Source organism: Dermacentor albipictus, chromosome 7 (genome assembly GCF_038994185.2).
Source record: "Dermacentor albipictus isolate Rhodes 1998 colony chromosome 7, USDA_Dalb.pri_finalv2, whole genome shotgun sequence".
Taxonomy (NCBI): Eukaryota; Metazoa; Arthropoda; class Arachnida; order Ixodida; family Ixodidae; genus Dermacentor; species Dermacentor albipictus.
The window spans coordinates 113405693-113424930 of NC_091827.1; the positions used below are offsets into that span (position 1 = coordinate 113405693).

General features: G+C 45.2%; 1 long non-coding RNA gene across 1 annotated transcript in view; it reads right to left on the reverse strand.

Annotated features, from left to right (window-relative positions):
• The window catches only part of LOC135907290 (uncharacterized), a 125961-nt gene that overhangs the window by 14836 nt on the left and 91887 nt on the right, over nucleotides 1-19238 (reverse strand). The window contains exon 2 of the long non-coding RNA XR_010565958.1: nucleotides 17699-17755. This is a non-coding gene — a long non-coding RNA (uncharacterized lncRNA). The remainder of the gene's footprint in view (nucleotides 1-17698; nucleotides 17756-19238) is intronic.

Here is a 19238-nt window from a genome sequence, read left to right on the forward strand (position 1 = left end):
CGTACACATTCTTGGCCAATCCCCCAGAGTGGAAACGGTAGCGTAACAGAAACAGTACGTCACCCTAAAATATAATAAAGCGAATCCTCTTTATCCTCGACACCCATCTGTCGAGCGTGCCCGCTTGATGATCACCCATCGCAACCAAGTTGAGGCCATGATATTAGGGATGGTGGTGCTTTCCACGGAGTTTCAATTGGTGTTATTATACCAACATATACTATGATAGAGCGCCATTCAGCAATTTGACTATGCGATTATGTCATGTGCCCATAATGTGTCCTCAATCATGGATGGTATGAAGCTATCGCATGGGGCTACAATGATAATCATAATCCTAATTCCAACATATAAAATAATTTACCACCAATTACACACACCCATCACGAGAAAGACTGCTAATCGCCATAACTTCACCGATAATCTCCAAATGATAGGCGCGCTGTCCTTTTCTTATTTGTTTAGATTAATTATCCATAGATGACAGAGGCACATACAATTCTTTTTTGCAAGGTTTGCACGTGAAAAGGGGGAGAGAATACAGAAACTATAAAATGAGTAGATACGGCAGTGTTAGGAGTTGTGCGAGGGTGGGTGCCCGATTTATCTCGGGAGTGGCATTGAACAGAAGGATCGCGTATGTTCAAAATTACCTGGGAGCCCTTCACTACGATGTTCCTCACAGTCCAATGTGCAAGGTAAGGACGGTAAAATAAAAAATATAAACGCAGTTGAGGCTCTGACTGATGCCCCTGATTAGTAAGCGAGCGTACGCTAACACAATCGTGACGCGAAGGAATCCGATTGGAGTGATTCAGTCTCTCATGATGACACTTGCTTAAGCTTAGTCTTATCTTTGTGTGGTGGAACGAGCAAGCCACTTTTGATATTGCCCAAGCTACGGCATTTATTAATAATAACATATCTTCAAAATTATAATGTCACATTAGAAAGGCGGCAATGACGCAAACATTTCCAAAAATATAAACTAGTAATTTAGCTCGCTGTTACACAAACTTCTGACCGTAAAAGCAAGCAAATAAGATGGATACTGATTCGAGAATGTGCATTGCTATTCACATCACATTCAATATAATAAGACAAGGCTCTTTCACTGAAGAATGCGTGACAAGATCCAATGTACCGAATAGTTAGCGGGTATCGCACCAAGCAAAGACTGCAAAACAGTGATAATGCATTCAATACAGTCACCGGCAAGAAGCAGAACAGTATGCGCGGGATCACACAGATAATAATAATAATAATAATAATAATAATAATAATAATAATAATATAATTGTTGCCATCTTACCATAATCGTACATCAGGAGGCAGGCCGGTCAAAGCCAAGGAAGTGGCTTGCGTGACTTGGCCCGGCATGTCGGCAAACAAAGACAAAATGGCAAGAAGTACAGAAATGAAAAGCGGGTGAAGCTTATCACAACAAAATGAAACAGAAACTCAGCTGAAGTCAGTGACAAAAGAAATACAAGAAACAAGGAAAGAGGACATGTAGTATTGTGCATGTCTTACAGTGCCTTCAACATTTTTTTTAAGTATCGTTTCGATGTTGCAGTAAATATGTGATCAGGTAGGTCATTGAATATTCTTTGGACATAAGCATACCTACTTACTTTACCAAAGCTTGTGTCGCAGTGCGGTACTATAAAACGCAATGTTTTCCGCAGTGCACGGGGAGCAATATATTCCTGTTTGAAATCACGGTTCCAGAAATGTCTTACCACAACCGTTTGAGTGAAAAAAGTTTTAAATGACGGAAGGCCCAGATGTATAAACAAGTTCACATTGTCGGCCGACGAATAATTATGAGTAATGGAGTTCACCATATTATTTTAGAATTCTGTCGATTCGACACAGCCATCGAGATGAGCAAAACCCGAACAATGTAATGCCATAACGTAACACACTCTATGCTAAGGCGTGCATGATAATGATTTTTTACAGGTATCGGAACAATGGAATTAATGTTAAAAAGCAGCGATGAAACACTAAATATATATATATACCGCAAAAATATATCATGTGATCATTCCATGAGAGGTCACTGTCAAAGAAAACACCAAGGTATTTAAAGGAGTTTACATATTCTACGGAGACACACTGACACGATTGGCAAGTACGACAGTGCAAAAAGAAGGGTAAATTTGTAACAGTTGTTTTAAGTGGATTTCAAGACAACATTTTTTTCTTTTTTGCCCTGTTTATTGACAAACAGTTGTTAGCAAACCAGGTCAGGTCATCGTGCACACTCTCTTGAAGTAACGAAACTGCTTTTGAGTAACAGATATGCTTAGTTAAAAGGACAGTATCATCTGCATACTGAAATATCATACACTTCGATACAGCTGAAGAAAAATGATTTACAAATATGTTAAAAGGAAGAGGAGAGAAAATAGAGCCCTGAGGCACTCCAGCTTTCAATGGTAGCTTGTTATTGATGAATAACTCGTTGTCTAAAGATATCACCTGCGAGCGCCGGACAAGAGTTTTTTTAGGAAATGGTTAAATGGCCCCCTGAAACCGAGCAGGTAAAGTTTTTCAAGTCGGAGTTCATGGTTCACAGTATCGAATGCTTCAGAAGTATCCAGAAACAATGCGCATGCAAACATGTTTTGTTCTACAGCTGTGCTTAATTCGTCTGAAAATTCCCCCTGCAGAGCTATGGTGCCCCGCGCCTTCACAAACCGAACTGACGGCTCGATATAACTGAAAACTTACCTAGAAATGACGTCATAGTTTGTAAGAAGAATTTTTCTATTATTTGTGACATGATAGGCAAGATCGAAATAGGTCGATAACTGTCCACAATACCTTTTTTTTCCTCCTTTGAATAATGGAGATACAATAGCTGTTTTTAATTCCACCGGCATTGTAGCTGTCTCTAGAAATCCATTAAGTATGACAAGAAGAATACACGATAGTGCGTTGAAGTTTCGCTGGAGCAAATATACCGATACACCGTCTATATCAGCTGGCTTATGTCGCCTAAACCCAGCAACTATTCTTGCGAGTACGTCGAATGTTATTGTCAGTAAGAACGCGGAAGCCAATATGATTTTTTTCTTTTCCAGAGTGGCCAGCTGGCGCCATTGAAGTTGCTCCCGAAACATGTGCGAAATGTTGATTGAAGATTGTGGCTGTCTGTGCAAGATCACATGGGAAAGCGTCGGCTATCTTTGAATTGGTAGTGTCTTTGCCGCGTAGGTGGTTTATCAGTTACCACGTCTTAGCTGGGTTTCCAACAGATAATTGAAACTGACGTTGAAAGTAGCGTCGTTTAGCGCATCGTATAAGGGCGACAACTTTATTCCTCGCAATTCTGTATCTAGCGCGAAGCTCAGCATTGCTTGGAGTTCGTTTAAGCCGTTTCCACTGCAAATCTCGGTAGGCGATTGCATTCATGATATCCACGGTAAGCCAGTTATGATTTCTTCACTGTTTAGTTAGAACAATTCGAGTGCAGGCTTCTTGAAAGGTGCGTATTTGCGAACAAAATTGTTCATAAATTAACACTGGCACTCCGAAAACAATCAGTGAAGACCAGTCGAACCTGCCAATCATCTCATCCAATTTACGTTGACCAACAAAGGCAACGCGCATTCGCCTATCTGAGCTATTTACTTTCCAATGTTGAGGTGTGTTAAAAAGGCGCCTCAAGATAAAACGACACACAGTGAAGTAGTCATCTGCTGAGCGATGCGTAATCACGCATGAATGCAGATCGTGATTAAGTGCCCGTACGGCGATGTGGTCTAAGCAAGAATGCGTTATTCGGCCATTCACAATTTCTTCACCTGTGAAGGTGGTGACCATGCTTTCGAGGCCAAAAGCAGAAAGGGCAGATAAATAATCTGACACATGAGTTTTTCCTGGGCAGAATACGTCAATATTGAAATCACCGATGAGGCAAAACGCCCTCTCATAACTGAAACACTTCAAAACAGTCTCTAATTCTAGTACAAAGCGACTGATGCTGTTTGCAGGAGGCTGGTAGATCGCTAACAATGTGAGTGGTCTGAAAAAAGCTTACATTTAAACACAGACATTCCGCATGAGCAAGATCTATATCAATGCATGATACTGTGTACTTCTAACTCAGAAAAACTGCAATCCCAACCTCTCGACGGTGCGAACGAGTGATAAGTTCTGCACTGTAACCTTTTATGACAAAGAACTACGCGCTTGAGTCGGGAATATTTATTCCGTTAGCACAAATACATCTACAAAATTTGTTGCATCTTCTGCAATATGTTTAAACTCATGCCAGTATTTGCGTAGAGTGCGAATATTTCTATTGACCAAAGTAAAGTCTAATTCGGAATTCCGACCGAAGCGGTCCTTAAAAGCTCGAAAGCTCGGAAAATCATGTAAATAGATGGAGACACATTCAGTAGATTTTTTCAACATCCGTTTCATTGCTAATGCGAATGAGTGGAGAGCCTTCGTCCTTCTTAGCAAAGATTTTGCCTGCTCTCGCCAAAACGAACTTGTACTTGTGTTACTTGCCTGCGGCCCGGGCAAGCCAGAACAGATGCCCATTTGCCGTGGTTAGATTGTCATTAAAGCAGAGCTTCGGAAGCACTTCGGATTCACAGAACTGTCGAAATTTTCCACGAGCCTTGATCCAGTTTGCTTTCATGTTTACCGTTGAGAAACGAATCAGGACTGCAGGGACAGTGTCTGTTTCCCCAGAAATTCGGTGGACACAACGACGTCAGCATCACCAGAAAATTCGGGTAAATCAATTTTGTCAGCCAGCTCATGCAGTATGCCTTTCAAATCTTCTTTATCGGCAACCGTCAAACCCCGAATTTCCATATTTGCCTTTCTGCTGTGCTGTTCAGATTCATTTTTATCATGCTGCAATCGTTGAAAAATCTCAGCCTGAACACGGCCAGTCTCATTTAACTTCTGAATTTCTTTGTCTCTGGTCCTTGCGGCATCTTCAGACAACTTGAGCTGCTCACGTCTCGTACTGTACTGATCTCGTGCTGCTTTGACAAGAAAGTGACGGTGTCTTCAAGCTCAGAGACGGTCTTCATCAGCTTTGATAGTTCTGCTTTCAGAAGCAACAGCGACTGAACCTTAAAATGCAGTGTCGGTAGTACTTCTAAGCTTTTTTTACGTCCTTGATTTCCGCAACAAGAGCTAAAATTGTAAAAATATTATTATTATTATTATTATTATTATTATTATTATTATTATTATTATTATTATTATTATTATTATTATTATTATTATTAGTCTATTTTATGTTCACTGCGGGACTAAGGCCACTCCCTGTTATGTCCAAGCACCCCTGTCCTGTGCCAACCAATTTCAGCTAGCACCCGCGAATTTCCTAATTTCGTCACCCCACTCAGTCTTCTGCCGTCCTCGACTGTGCTTCCCTTCTCTTAGCGCCCATTTTCTAACCCTAATCGCCCCGGTTATCAAACCTACGCAATATATGACCTGCCCACCACCAGTTCTTTCCCTTGCTGCCAATTACAATATCGTCTGTACCCGTTTGCTCTCTGATCCAAACCGCTCTCCTTCTGTCTCTTAACGTTATGCCTAGCATTCTTCGTTCCACCGCTCTTTGCGCGGTCCTTAACTTATGCTCAGGCTCCTTTGTCAGTCTCCAAGTCTCCGCCCTATATATGATTACAAGTAAAATGCACTGATTGCACACCTTTTTTTTAATTATGATGGTAAGCTTCCAGTCAGGAGCTGACAATGTGTGCCGTATGCGCTGCAGCCCATTTTTATTCTTCTCTGAATTGACTTTTCATGGTCATGGTTCCATGTGATTAATTTACCTAGGTAAATGCCCTCCTTCCCGAAGTGTAGAGGCTGACTGGCGATCCTGAACTCTTTTTCCCTTGCCCGGCTATTCATGATTATCTTTTTCTTCTGCATACTAATCTTCAACCCCACTCTTACACTCACTCTGTTAAGGTCCTCAATCATTTGTTGTAACTCGTTTCCAGTGTCGCTGCACAGAACAATGTCATCTGCAAATCGAAGATTGCTGAGATATTCGCCGTCGATCCTTACTCCTAAGCCTTCCCCGTTTAATGGCTTACATACTTTTTCCAATTAAGCAATGAATAACATTGTAGGGAGTGAGTCTCCTAGTATGACCTCTTTCTTTATAGGTATCTACGAACTTGCGTAGAATTAAGGCAGATGTGTAACCTCTGTAGGTATTTTCTAAGATAGTGACGTAAGCTGTCTGTACTCCTTGATTACTTAATCCCTCTATGACTGCTGATATCTCTACTGAATCAAATGCCTTTTGGTAATCTAGGAAAGCTCTATAGAGAGGCTGATTGTACTCTGCGGATTTCTCGATTATCTGATTGATGACATGAATGTGATCCATTGAAGAGTATCCCTTCCTGAAGCCAGCATGTTCCCTTGGTTGACTCAAGTCCACTGTTGCCGTTACTTTATTGGATATTATCATGGTGAATATTTTAAATAATGCTGGAATTAAGCTAATGGGCGTACAATTTTGCAATTCTTTAACGTCTCCTTTTTTTGGATAAGTAAAATGCTTGCATTCTTCCAGTCTTCTGGGGCCCATGCAATTGATAGAAACTTCGTATAGAGAGCCACCTGTTTTTCAATCATTAGGTTTTCTGCATCTTTGATTAATTATAATTGGACTGTTATTCCAACTTCTCCTGCCGCTTTTCACGTCTTGCAAGGACCTTCTGATCTTATCGCTAGGTATAGGAGGAGTCTCTGCAAAATGTTCAATACTGCTTCGAACGGAGGTATCGTGGCTCCTCTGGGTGCTGTACAGGGCAGTGTAGAATTCTTCCGCTGCTTTTACTATACCTTCGAGATTTCTGATGATATTACCCTGCTTATCTTTCAGTGTATACATCTTGGTTTTTCCTATGCCAAGTTTTCTTCTCACTGATTTCAAGCTGCGTACATTTTTTACGCCTTCCTTAGTCTTTCTCACGTTATAATTTCGAATATCCCTTATTTTCGCCTTGTTGATCAGTTTTGACAGTTCCGCGAATTCTATCTTATCTCTCAAGGTGGGCACTTTCATTGTTTGTTGTTTCTTTATTAGGTCCTTTGTCTCTTGGGAGAACTTGCCTACAGGTTGCATTGGTGCCTTGCCTCACACATCACTTGCTGGTTCTGAAACCAGCATAGTTATGGTTTCATTCATTACCTCTATGACATCTTCATCTCTCTGTTCTAAGGCTGCATATTTGTTTGCAAGCACCAGCCTGATTTTGTCTGCCTTTGTATTTACTGCCTCTAGGTTAACCTGTCTCTTCCTAACCAATTTTCTTTTTTTCTCTTTAAATTGAGGTGAATCCTAGCCCTCGCTAACATATCATCACTGCACTTTACCCAACCTAACACTTCTACATCCTGCACTATGCCGGGACCGGCAGAAAGTATGAGAGAAATTTGATTTCTTGTTTCGCCATTACGCCTTTTCCAGGACCGCTTTCTGTTGCTACACTTCCTGAAGAAGGTGTTCATTATTCGCAGCTTATTCATTTCTGCGAATTCTACCAGCATCTCTCCTCTGGCGTTCCTAGAATAGTCGCCATAGTTGCCAAATGCTTGCTTACCAGCCCGCTTGTCCCTCACTTTGCAATGAAGTCGCCCATAACTACAGTATACTGAGTTGCACTTTTCTTATCAGTAATTCAACACTTTCATAAAACTGTTATACTTCATCATCATCGTGAGTGGATGTTCGAGCATTGACTTGTACTACCTTCACTATATACCGTTTATCAAGTTTGATTACGACTACTGCTACCCTCTCACTAATTCTCTAGGATTCGTCAATATTGCCCGCTCTGTAGAAAAACGCAGGCCGCTTTTATCTTCTTCCTAAAATACATAAAGTTCCGGTCGAAGTGCTAGCGCTAGTGGTCGATTTAACCGAGGTCATCGGCATCGGTTAAATCGACCACTAGCGCTAAAGCCGAACAGATAGCCGTAGCCATCGCCATGGCAGACCCCACATTTACCCATGTCCTCCCGGATTCGCGTGCTGCAATTCGGGCTTACGAAAGCGGCAATGTACCGAAAGAGGTAGCGCATATATTACTAGCGAGCTCAAACGAGTGCAAACGGTGCCTCTCCTGGTTCCCCGCTCACATGGGGAAAGACATCCACCCGCAAAAAAAAAAAAAAAAGTGAAACGGCCCATGAAACGGCCTCAGTGAAACGGCCTCAGTGAAACGGCCCATGACCGTGCGCGAGAACTCGCCCGCCGCGACGGTCCCACGGCCTCCGAGGGGCTGGACATTCAGTTTGATGACCCGCTACTCACATACCAAGAAATAACCTCACACTATCGAAAAGGCAGAATGAAATACCCGCTCCCGCACGCCAAACTCGAGCGAGCGCAGGCGGCCGCGTTTCGAATGCTGCAAACGGACTCGTATCCGTCACGAGGCCTATTAAGCCACTACAATTCAGAAATCCCGGCAAATTGCCCAGACTGCCCAGAACCCTACTGCTCACTCTCGCACATGCTTTGGCAATGTACCGCGTTACCAGAGGGCCCTCTCTCCAGTGAGCCCGAATGGGAAGAAGCCCTCAAAAGCCCGGACCTCAAACTGCAATTCAAGGCCGTCCAGAGGGCCCAAGAACTGGCGGAGCGTCACCACGTTCCCGTCCCGACTTGGGCGTCACCTACGGTTTCGGCCCAAGGAGCTCGCCGCGTGCGATCTCCAACGGCTTAGACCCCTCAGGACCTCAATAAAGTTCTTGACTGACTGAGAGAGATCCCAGGTCGGCCTATTGTGTCTAATAACAACACACCTACTCAGTCACTATAAATCACCACCTCTCAAACAACCCCACCACCCTCCCATCTTTCTTTCAAGACACGCCGCACTTCCTTCGAATTATCGACGGCATCAACGCTAACCAAATCCTTTCCGACCACACTATTCTAGTCACTTTAGATTTTCTGCCATTTACACCAACATTCTCATGAGCGAAGAAATTGGAGCCATTTCTAGATCCCTCGCAATCAATCCCCAAGCGCACGCTCCTGATGTTTACTTATCGCTCCTTAGGTTAGTTCTCAACTATTTCGAATTCAATTCTATTCACTACCTGCAAACTTTCGGCACTAGCATGCGTTTGCCATTCGCTCCAACGTATGCAAACATTTTCATGGGACAGCGTGAAGCAGACCTGTTGCAATCCTACCCCTTAAAACCCCACGCCTACCTTCGGTACATTGACGACATATTTATAATATGGAAACACGGCACAAGCGCCTTAACCGGGCTAATTAGCCATTTTAATCGCTTTCACCCGAGTACTAAATTTACTGTTCACCACTCTCCTGGTCAGATCAACTTCCTGGACACGACGGCCTACATAGAAAACGAAAAACTGAGAGCGACACTTTACCGGAAGCCTACGGATAGCCAGCCATATTTAGACTACAACAGTCATCACCCGCGACATTGCAAGCAAGGAATTTTTGTCAGAAAAGCGAAACGAATAAGAAGAATCTGCCGCGAAGACCACGATTATATCCACCACCTAAATGACCTCAAAACAACGCTAGCAGAAACGACCTATCCCCAACTTGCTCTCGATAGAGCTTATGATGCCGCGTCAAGATTGGAGAGACAGTCGGAATTGGCGAAAAAACAGCCCACACTAGAATCTGACAGACCGCCGGCTTTTATAACAAAATATTCTAATGCACTCCAAAAATAAGCAACATCCTACGAAAATACCACCCAATATTATCAAGTAACGAGCGTGTGAGAAAAGTATTCCCGGATGTACCTAGGTTAACCTATCGCCGAAACAGGAACCCTAAAGACATGTTAGTCCACGCAAAAGTCAGCCAACAGCATTGCCCCGTAATAAAAGCATGTTGTCGCCCCAGGTGCAAAACCTGCAGGCACCTTCAAAGGGACATTAAAATTAAGAGCACCGCAAATAGTTATACGCATGAAGTCAGATCTAGCTTCACTTGTACAAGTTCGGATGTGCTTTATATGCTTGAATGTTCCTTCTGTAAAAAACAATATATTAGTGAAACAGGACAATCAATGAACGCCAGATTAAACGGACATCGCGCGGACACAGCTAAACAACTTCCCAAAGCCGTCGCCGAGCATTTGAACCAACCAGATCATAACTTTGATGAACTTAAACTCTACATCTTACAGTCAAATTTTCGCTCTGAACGAGAAAGGAAATACAGAGAATCATACCTTATCCATAAGTTCAAGACTCTGCAACCGATAGTCATAAACGTTTCAAAGGGAGCTTTCGAATCTATTCGCTATGCTAAATTTCAAGCTATAGGCAACAACGCTTAGTTTGGTTTCTTGGCGTATCCATTTCTTTTCCTTTACTCCTTTTTGTCAGCCGGCGTGTCAGACGCCGTTGACACGCCGGCTAACACGCGTGCGTCGCCACGTGGTTGGCAGCCGTGGGCGGCGGGGGGGAGAGGGTGAGGGGAAGGGGGGCTTGGCCTTGTGCACAGCATTCCTTTATTCTCATGTCGACACGCTAACACACCGTCCCTCGTTGCCGCACCCACCCGCCTTACACCTTCTCCCCTTTAGAAGAACCCTACCTATATATACTGCGGCGAGGTAAGCATACGTCGCCTTGAAGAAGACAAGTCAACTTGTTGAAACGTTGGCTCCTGCATTCACCTTGTTCTCGTTTTGCTCATCGTCTTGAATTTCCACATCCCGCATTCCCCGTGCTTCCCTTGTTATATGGGAGACCGCTATAGCAGTAGACATGTTCGTTATTCAGCAATCCAGAAGCTTCTCTAGTTCTTCTAATCTCACTAAGGGCGATAATACCCCAAACAATCTCTGATAGTTCCTCAAAGGGTCCTGCTAAGCTAGCCTCACTCCACAGAGTTTGGCTGTTAAAGGTTGACAGGGTCCGTTTACATTGTTGGCGTGTCCTGACCCAGATATTCTTAGCACCCTCTGCTGCGTTACAAGTCTGACCGCCTCCTTGGTCAGGTGCTGTGCAGTTCCTGCAGTTGGAGGCCATGGGTTAATTGTAAGAATCGTGAGGGAGGTAGTGACCGAATACTGCACCATGGAGGCCAATTCTTGTTCTGGTGAGAGTTGAAGCTTAGTGGGCCTTCCTAGTTTGATTGTACCTGGAGTAGTATAACCCCACTCGCTCTCGGCATATTTTGCTGGTGTCCGGCGCCACTCCAAGCCTAGAGATGCAGTGTGCTGGAGAAACTGAAAGTCGTGCTCACCATCCTAAAAAAAAAATCATTTTTCATTCGAGGGTTCGAACTTCCGACTTTGGCAAACGAGCATCCGACATAGCTTAGTCAGATAATGCCGTAAGCGGTGAGGCTACTTTATCGTGGAAAAGTGCCTAGAGAGCCTTAAATGCCTGAAAGAGCCCTTGATTTATCCGCTCGCGGTGGGTTTTGCCTTAGGTTGCTCAATATAGTGTCAATTTTCAGTTATGCTAACATCGTGGTTCCGAAATCTCACGCACGCATGCGGCCATGAACGCGCTTAGGTACGCCATATATTTCTTCGAATTTGAACAGCACTTGAAAATTGTGAGAAAAATAAAGTTGAAAAATTGCTCATGATTACGTTACTTCCTAATGTTCAATTAGAACGCAGCTCTTCGCTTGTTTCAGCTTTCGATATATTGAGGCAAAGAATTCGAGCAAGAAATGTGTGTACAGCTACCGATAACTTTTGATTCTTCCTACATAATCCTTCATCAAGAAACACTCCACTCTCAGTTCTTGGTTTTCATGAAAGAAGCTTTGTGGTCGAAGAAATAGATGGATATATGCTCGATTTGCTGCACCAATGCCTGGTTCGGCGTAGCGCACCTCTGCATTCTGGCGGCGACGGCGCTGGGCCTCTGCTCGGGTAGCTCCTTTATCAGCAGCGCAGACCAAGGACTTCCACTGGTTGCCTTGTTCAAGGCTCAGAAAGAGCTGGGGATAATAAACTATTTATATTTATAAACTATTTATATCTAATATAAACCGTCTGTGAGCCTCGGACACTTGGTCTCGTGCGGAACATTTCGCACCAGCCACCGCAAGCGAAGCATAGTGTGGTGCAACTGCCTCGCTTACAGTGAGGTCCTGGCAGGCTGCGCGTAGGCGCATAGGAACGTTGCGCGGCGATGAGATGGCGGAGACTGACTGAAGCCGCTGACGCTGCTAGCGAGTCCACTGAAGGTGGCTCTGCCTTTCGGCTTGGGAAGCGCTCACCGTGATCCGCTGATAGCGAGCCGGTGCTTCGGCAACCGGAGAATAACGCGCGCTCTCGCGCGGTCGCCGCCGCGCCACGGAGGAAGGGGGAAGGGGTACACACAGTGGCGAACGGCGGCGATACGTTTCGCCTTGGGCAGCAGCACATAATCGGTATCAGCCGCCACTGAGCCGGCGCTCTGATTGGCGCCGCACAGGAGTGGCACTGGAGGAGAAGCGAAGAGAGTAAGATTCGCGTCGTGCGCGAGAGATGGCGCCAGGAGCGTGCGCAGCTTGCGCAGCTAGAGCAGCGCGCTGCCGCGGCTAGGAAGCTGGTTACTGCGAGGCACGACGGCGAGGCGAAACGCAGGAGCCGGCGCCAAAGAGCTGCGCTGTAAAAAGAAAAGGTTTCAGCGCTTGCTGAGAAGCCCCGAGCCGCGTACACACGGAGATGCTCCTGTCCGCTTATTCTCATGTTTGCCTGCCGCTGGCCGTAGCTTGCACATATAGGAAACTTTAGCTCCAGAGAAAATACTAAGAGCGGCAATACGGGCCGCGAGAGCAGTAAAATTCTGAGCCACGCATAAGGCAGGTGACCTTGATAGCGCCTAGTTGTTTTCAACCTTTCTAAATGTTTGGACATCGCTTGTACCAGAGCTAATGAGAAGAAATGGGAGAACGGGCCCATCAGCTTACCGGGAGCGCCTCAGACCCATACGCTAGGAAGTCAGGAATGCTGTGCCTCATTTAAACTACAGCATTCTCATCTGCGACCAGTCAGACATGGTTTGTACATTCCGCGCGTGGAAGCAATTGATGATCCTTTCTCCGCCGTGCTCGCAATAAAATTCCCGGGAATACAAACGGAAATACGCAAGAACGAATAAGTGGAAATTTCGACGAAAGGAATGTACGTACTATACGACCGTTCTAATGTGACGAAAATCTGGGTGATGTGGTGTCGCTACGTGCTTTTACCTTATTCATTGCTTGAATACTGTAAAGCCTTCTCGTCACTTTTTTCTATTCCTTTGTGCAGAAGTATTGCATCATGAAGGAAAGCCCGTTCCTGCAGCGCGCCTCCTAAGTTGCTGGTGATAAATTCATGAACATTTGTAGTGTTATAGAGTGTAAAGTGCTCAGAACTTTTCGCACACTAGATTCCCTGAATACGTTTGCGAGATCTGTATAACGCAAGTTCTATGTGTGTTCTATGTGTAAAATCGTGTCCCTTTTCTTTTTCTTTGTTTTTTACAATGTCATCATGGCATGTAGAGATGTTAGGAATTTTTCTGCGTTATATTTTCTGGTGTTGTCACTAGAAATCCTGTGCAGGGTATGTCAGCAGTGTATGTCTAAGCCGTTTTCGTAAATCTTTCATGCCTAAGAGATCCCTTCATTTATCAGCACTCAACGAGTTTTGCTGATCGCCTTAGGTTGCACAATATGGTGCCACATTTTAATTGCCAGGAGACTAAACAGCTTCTACTGACGCCCATTCAAACAAGCCACAAGTGAGTGAACAGGACATGTGACTTTATTGGCAGAAGAAAAGCAGTGCACCTTCTCGTACAAGATCAGAAATCAAATTTGCATGTGGAGAGGCGCTGAAACCATTAACGCGAGCTCGTAAACTGCTCCCTTTTGTAATCGCACATGTAATGTTTAACAGTCTCGGAAGAGAACAGCAATTTACAATAGGCAGCGAGGCACTGGAAGTCGTAAGGGAATTCATCTACTTAGGGCAGGTAGTCACTGCGGATCCGGATCATGAGACGGAAATAGTCAGAAGAATAAGAATGGGCTGGGGTGCGTTTGGCCGGCATTCTCAGATCATGAACAGCAGGTTGCCATTATCCCTCAAGAGAAAAGTGTATAATAGCTGTGTCTTACCAGTACTAACCTACGGGGCAGAAACCTGGAGGCTTACGAAAAGGGTTCTACTCAAATTGAGGACGACGCAACGAGCTATGGAAAGAAGAATGATAGGTGTAACGTTCAGGGATAAGAAAAGAGCAGATTGGGTGAGGGAACAAACGCGAGTTAATGACACCTTAGTTGAAATCAAGAAAAAGAAATGGGCATGGGCAGGACATGTAATGAGGAGGGAAGATAACCGATGGTCATCAAGGGTTACGGACTGGATTCCAAGGGAAGGGAAGCGTAGCAGGTGGCGGCAGAAAGTTAGGTGGGCGGATGAGATTAAGAAGTTTGCAGGGACGGCATGGCCACAATTAGTACATGACCGGGGTAGTTGGAGAAGTATGGGAGACGCCTTTGCCCTGCAGTGGGCGTAATCAGGCTGATGATGATGATGATGATGATGATGACGATGATGATGATGGCGGTCTGGTAACAAGCGACAATCAGCAGCACAAGCAAATTGGGCAGTGCCCCACCTGTTTGCATCGACAGTCGCCGTAACCTGCATTGCGAACTAATCTGGTGACGCAAGGCATCTGCTGCCGCAGCCAACTCAGCAACATGGACCACCCGGCACATTAGCGTTACCTCCTTTCCAACCTGCACGTTTCTTTGTGTTCTTTCGGGGGCCGCTAATGTCTAACTCATACCTGGTGCCCCACATTCCCAGTATGGGCATCACCATTTACTAGCCACTTTTGCAGGCCTTTCCACCCATCATCATCATCAACAACATCAGCCTGGTTACGCCCACTGCAGGGCAAAGGCCTCTCCCATATCAACTTGATACACTTCGGACCATGTAATCACGTGTGCTGGTCCCCGTTCACGCCACATCACGGCCGATGAAGGCCCACAGCATAATTTGCCCGCGGCTGCAGCAGGAAAGGTCAAACGGGAAGAGAACCTATTACGGTACATGTAAATTTGGAGTCTTTGTCGCTGTGTGGACTGCTGGAGCAGATGGTTACCTCGAGACACTGTTGCCCATGCAGCTGACCAGGTTGCCAAACCCAAGAAACATAACATGGCGACCAATATCAAATGAGACTCGGCATTCAATCACCGCATAAGGTTCAGACAATATGTATACACTGTACATTGGCTAAGATCCACATGCCAACAGTGGGCATTCACGCACTACAGGTCGCTTACAGTACATCCAGCTATCGGACTTCAGGCAGTGCTTGCCTACGTCGCACATGGCGGTCTTCTAGTAACGACTGACAAGCAATAGCGCAATCAGATTGGACAGTGCCCCAAATGTTTGCATTGACAGTTGCCGTAACTTGCACTGTGAATCAATCGGGTGACGCAGGCACCTGCTGCCATAGCCAACACAGCAACATGAACTACCCGGAATTCTAGCGTTACCTCCTTTCATACCTGCACGTTTCTTTTTGTTCTTTCGGTGGTCGATAATGTGTCGCTCACACTTGGTGCCCCACCTGCTCTCAATATGCACATGCTCCTTTTTGTGGGAATCGCCATTTTGCAGCCACTTTTGCGGGCCTTTCCACCCATGTGGATATCAACTTCATATACTCCAAACCTTGTAATCATGTATGATAATCTCCGTTCACGCCAAATCGCTGCCGAAGAAGGCCACAAGCACACTTCACCAACGGCTGCAGCAGGAAAGCACGAAAAGTGAGCAGCAATCACAGTACATGTAAACAGGGAGTTTGTGTCGCTGTGCGGACTGCAGGAGCAGGTGCTTACCTCGAGGGGCCGTTGCCCAATGCAACTGACCAGGACGCCACATTCGAGAAATGTAACACGGCAACTGATATTAAGTGCTGTGCCACACGTTTCAAACATGATTCCTTCGTTTATGTTACGTCATAGCCAAGCAGCCTATATATATATAGTTTGCTGTCACTGAAATAAAGCAGTGCGGTACGTGCTCTTGGATCGTCTCCGCCACTCTGTCACCCGCTACAACAGTGGCGACGAGGGTGACCACCCCGCGGAGCCCCCGCCACGAACAGTGGCGTCTCGGTAACGCTGGGAGCCCTGCTGGGTACTGAAAGTAATCGAGTCTACGGAGCATCGGCGGTCATGGCCCTGTCTACGAACCTCGGTACCCCAAGTTTCGACGAATATCAAGTGGGGTATTTACTTGACCCGATGCCCAAGGCAGTTGGCACATTTCTCAATGTGCCAACTACCTTGGGCAGTTTGGTTTGTATGTTGTCCGTGCGAAAATGTCATAGCTCATTTTCAAAAGAAAAACGACCAGTGCTTCGGCTGTGGAGGAAAATTTTGTTTCAATCTCAATGCACATCATTGGATTAAGCGGAACATTTATTTGCCTAGGGGCCGTATAACGTAAAACTATTCCAATATGTTTCTATTCCAATCTGCTGACGTCAAATTTGCGTAACCACCAACGCAAGCACCAGGCGGTCACCCGCAGGGTTGTCTGAACAGACCAATCAAACGCTCTGCTCGTTCATAGGAGGTCACTTTTGTTTGCTTGAAAAACGAATAACATTGCCTACACTGAGCGGCTTGTCGTATCTAATTGGCGGACAAGAGGCGAGGAGAACGCTCAAGTTGAGAGGGATTCGATGGGGCCGAGCCACTGCACTGAAAGACGATAACCGGATGAAGAGGGTGGTGCCGGCGTCTACGATTGGTCGGCTTTCCCTTACTTAGCTTGCGGTGGCTGGTCGAAAATCGCGGCGGCATGCAACGGAAGCTCAAGAATGACGCTAAAAGGGACCCTCAGCAAAGAAGAGTTGGCAGAATGAGGGGGTAAACGTGTCGAAAGTGCTCGAAAACGTTACACGGCCACGCAAGAAGATTTATTATACGCAAATACACCCATGCTCTCCGGCAGGTGCGAGTAGCCAGCGTCTGAGTGATCGGCGGCCGCCATCTTCTATTCCTTTCGGAACGGGGCAGCCTGCGGCTATTCCGAAGAAAATTCAGTTTTGTTCGGCATATTAATGCATCTTTATCGCATACACGTCACTTTGACGCGGTGAGTTTTCGCGGTTTTGTGACGCCACCTGACAGGCAGGGGAGGTGGGTGCAGCACGAAAACTTTTTACCAATTGCCGAAGGCTAATGGCGAAGAGGGGTCGAATCAGAAATAACTGTTTTTCTTTTTTCTGTGAAATCATGCATAATCAGTGTGTACACATCATATCAGATGGGGAGGTATCGCGGTTTTCATGACATCGCGTGACAGACAGGTGAAGTGGGAGTGGTCGAAAAAAGTTTTTGACCAATGGTGGAGGGCTGATAGCAGAATTGGAATAGAAAAGTTTGGAATAGTTTTACGTTATAGCGCCCTAGCTTCAAAGAGAATCGCTTTTGATTTTGAACACTTTCTTCGTAGAATATTAGCGCTTGGCCATTTACTCAGCTTCTTCAAAAATACGTTGACAGTTCTGACAAGCTTCGGGGAAATTAAACAGCGCTAGTGACAAGGCACCGAGGGAGAAGAAGACAGAACGAACGCAGCCTGTTTTTCTTCTACTTGCGTATCTCGTCCCTAGCGGTGTTTATGTTCCCAAAAATATGTCTTACCAACTAGCCTCCCAGCACACTTTTCCTGAGTTCTGACGAGGTTGCTTCCATTGCTTCCTGTAAAAAAATGTGATAGCGTCGTTGGCATGAATGACATAATTATTGGTGGTATGCAAATATACAAGATAATTTATGTAAGCATTGACGCGCGGACCCAGACTATATCCATGAGCTATGCCATATTAATTTTTTTTTGTAGCAAGGACAGTTAATTTTCAATACATATTATTTTATATTCATTTGTCAAGGAGCTTTTAGCTAGACTTAGGGGAATGCCACAAACACCGTAGCAAAACAATTTTTCTAGTAAGGTATTACGATTCATTTTTTTCAAACGCCTTGGATAAAACAACGAAGACAACTAGCGTTAATTTTCTCCTTTCAATATTATATAAAATTAGTTCTTTCTGATGAAGTAGAGCTGCCTCGGTAGGTCGATCTGTGCGGAAGCCATATTGCGATGATACAATAACAGAATTCGCATCAAACAAACAGATAACTTCTATGAAGATAATTTTTTTCAATATGCAAACGTATGTAAAAATATGTAAACATGCAATATGCACTCTGTTAAGTTTGCAATGTGTGAAAATATGCAAAATGAGGTAACAGACAAGTGGGATGATTCGTCAACCTTGGGGGCTGCTTCTTGTTGGGTTCACAGATACGTGGCCGGCGTTCGAGCGTAATGTAACGGTGCGGTGTTGAAGAAAACATTTTTTAGAGGTAATGTACAATCTGGGGGTACTTCTGCGCACCTATGAATCGGAGTGCTCCGTGATGGAATACACTTTTGAAAGCGCCTTTAAAATCTGCAGAAATGAGTAAGGCATGAAGTTTTTAAATGCGTAAGCATTTATATGCCTGCCCAACTAAAGAACCGTGCGTCCGTCCATCCGTCCCGTAAGACGACCACTTTTGAGATAGCGCCCACAGCAGCGAGTGAATTCACCAGCGTGCTGCCTCTCGCTTGAAGGCCAACGAAGTGGAGAGAACACATTGCTCACGGAGCCCTCAGACCACGCTGCGCTTTCCTACTTTCGCCGTGGTGGTGGTGGATTGTGGTGTCTGCACCGGCCGCAAGTTCAACTGACAATTCCAGGAATCAGAAAGAAAGCTGGAGCGCCATTGCAAGCTTTGGAACAAGCAACTTTGGAGCACATTCACAACGTGCACAGATTCCGGCAACATGTATACACAGATGGCTCAGTAAAACTCAACAGCTCTGCTGCTGCAGTCATATTCCCGGCACAATCTGAGGAAATCAAATTAAGAAGTACATGTGTGACCACATCGACGGGTGCAGAACTCGCGGCGCTCCGTGCTGCACTTGATTTCATTAAGCAGAAGCCACCGCAACAATGGACAGTCTTTAGCGACTCCAAGGCGGCCCTTCTTGCATACGAAGCCCAATGCGCAACGGACCCAATGAACAACTGGCCTCAGAAATTCGTTACATATATCATCAAAGCTATGACAAGGGACACAACATAATCTTTCAGTGGCTTCCAGGACATTGTAACATCAGCGGGAATGACCA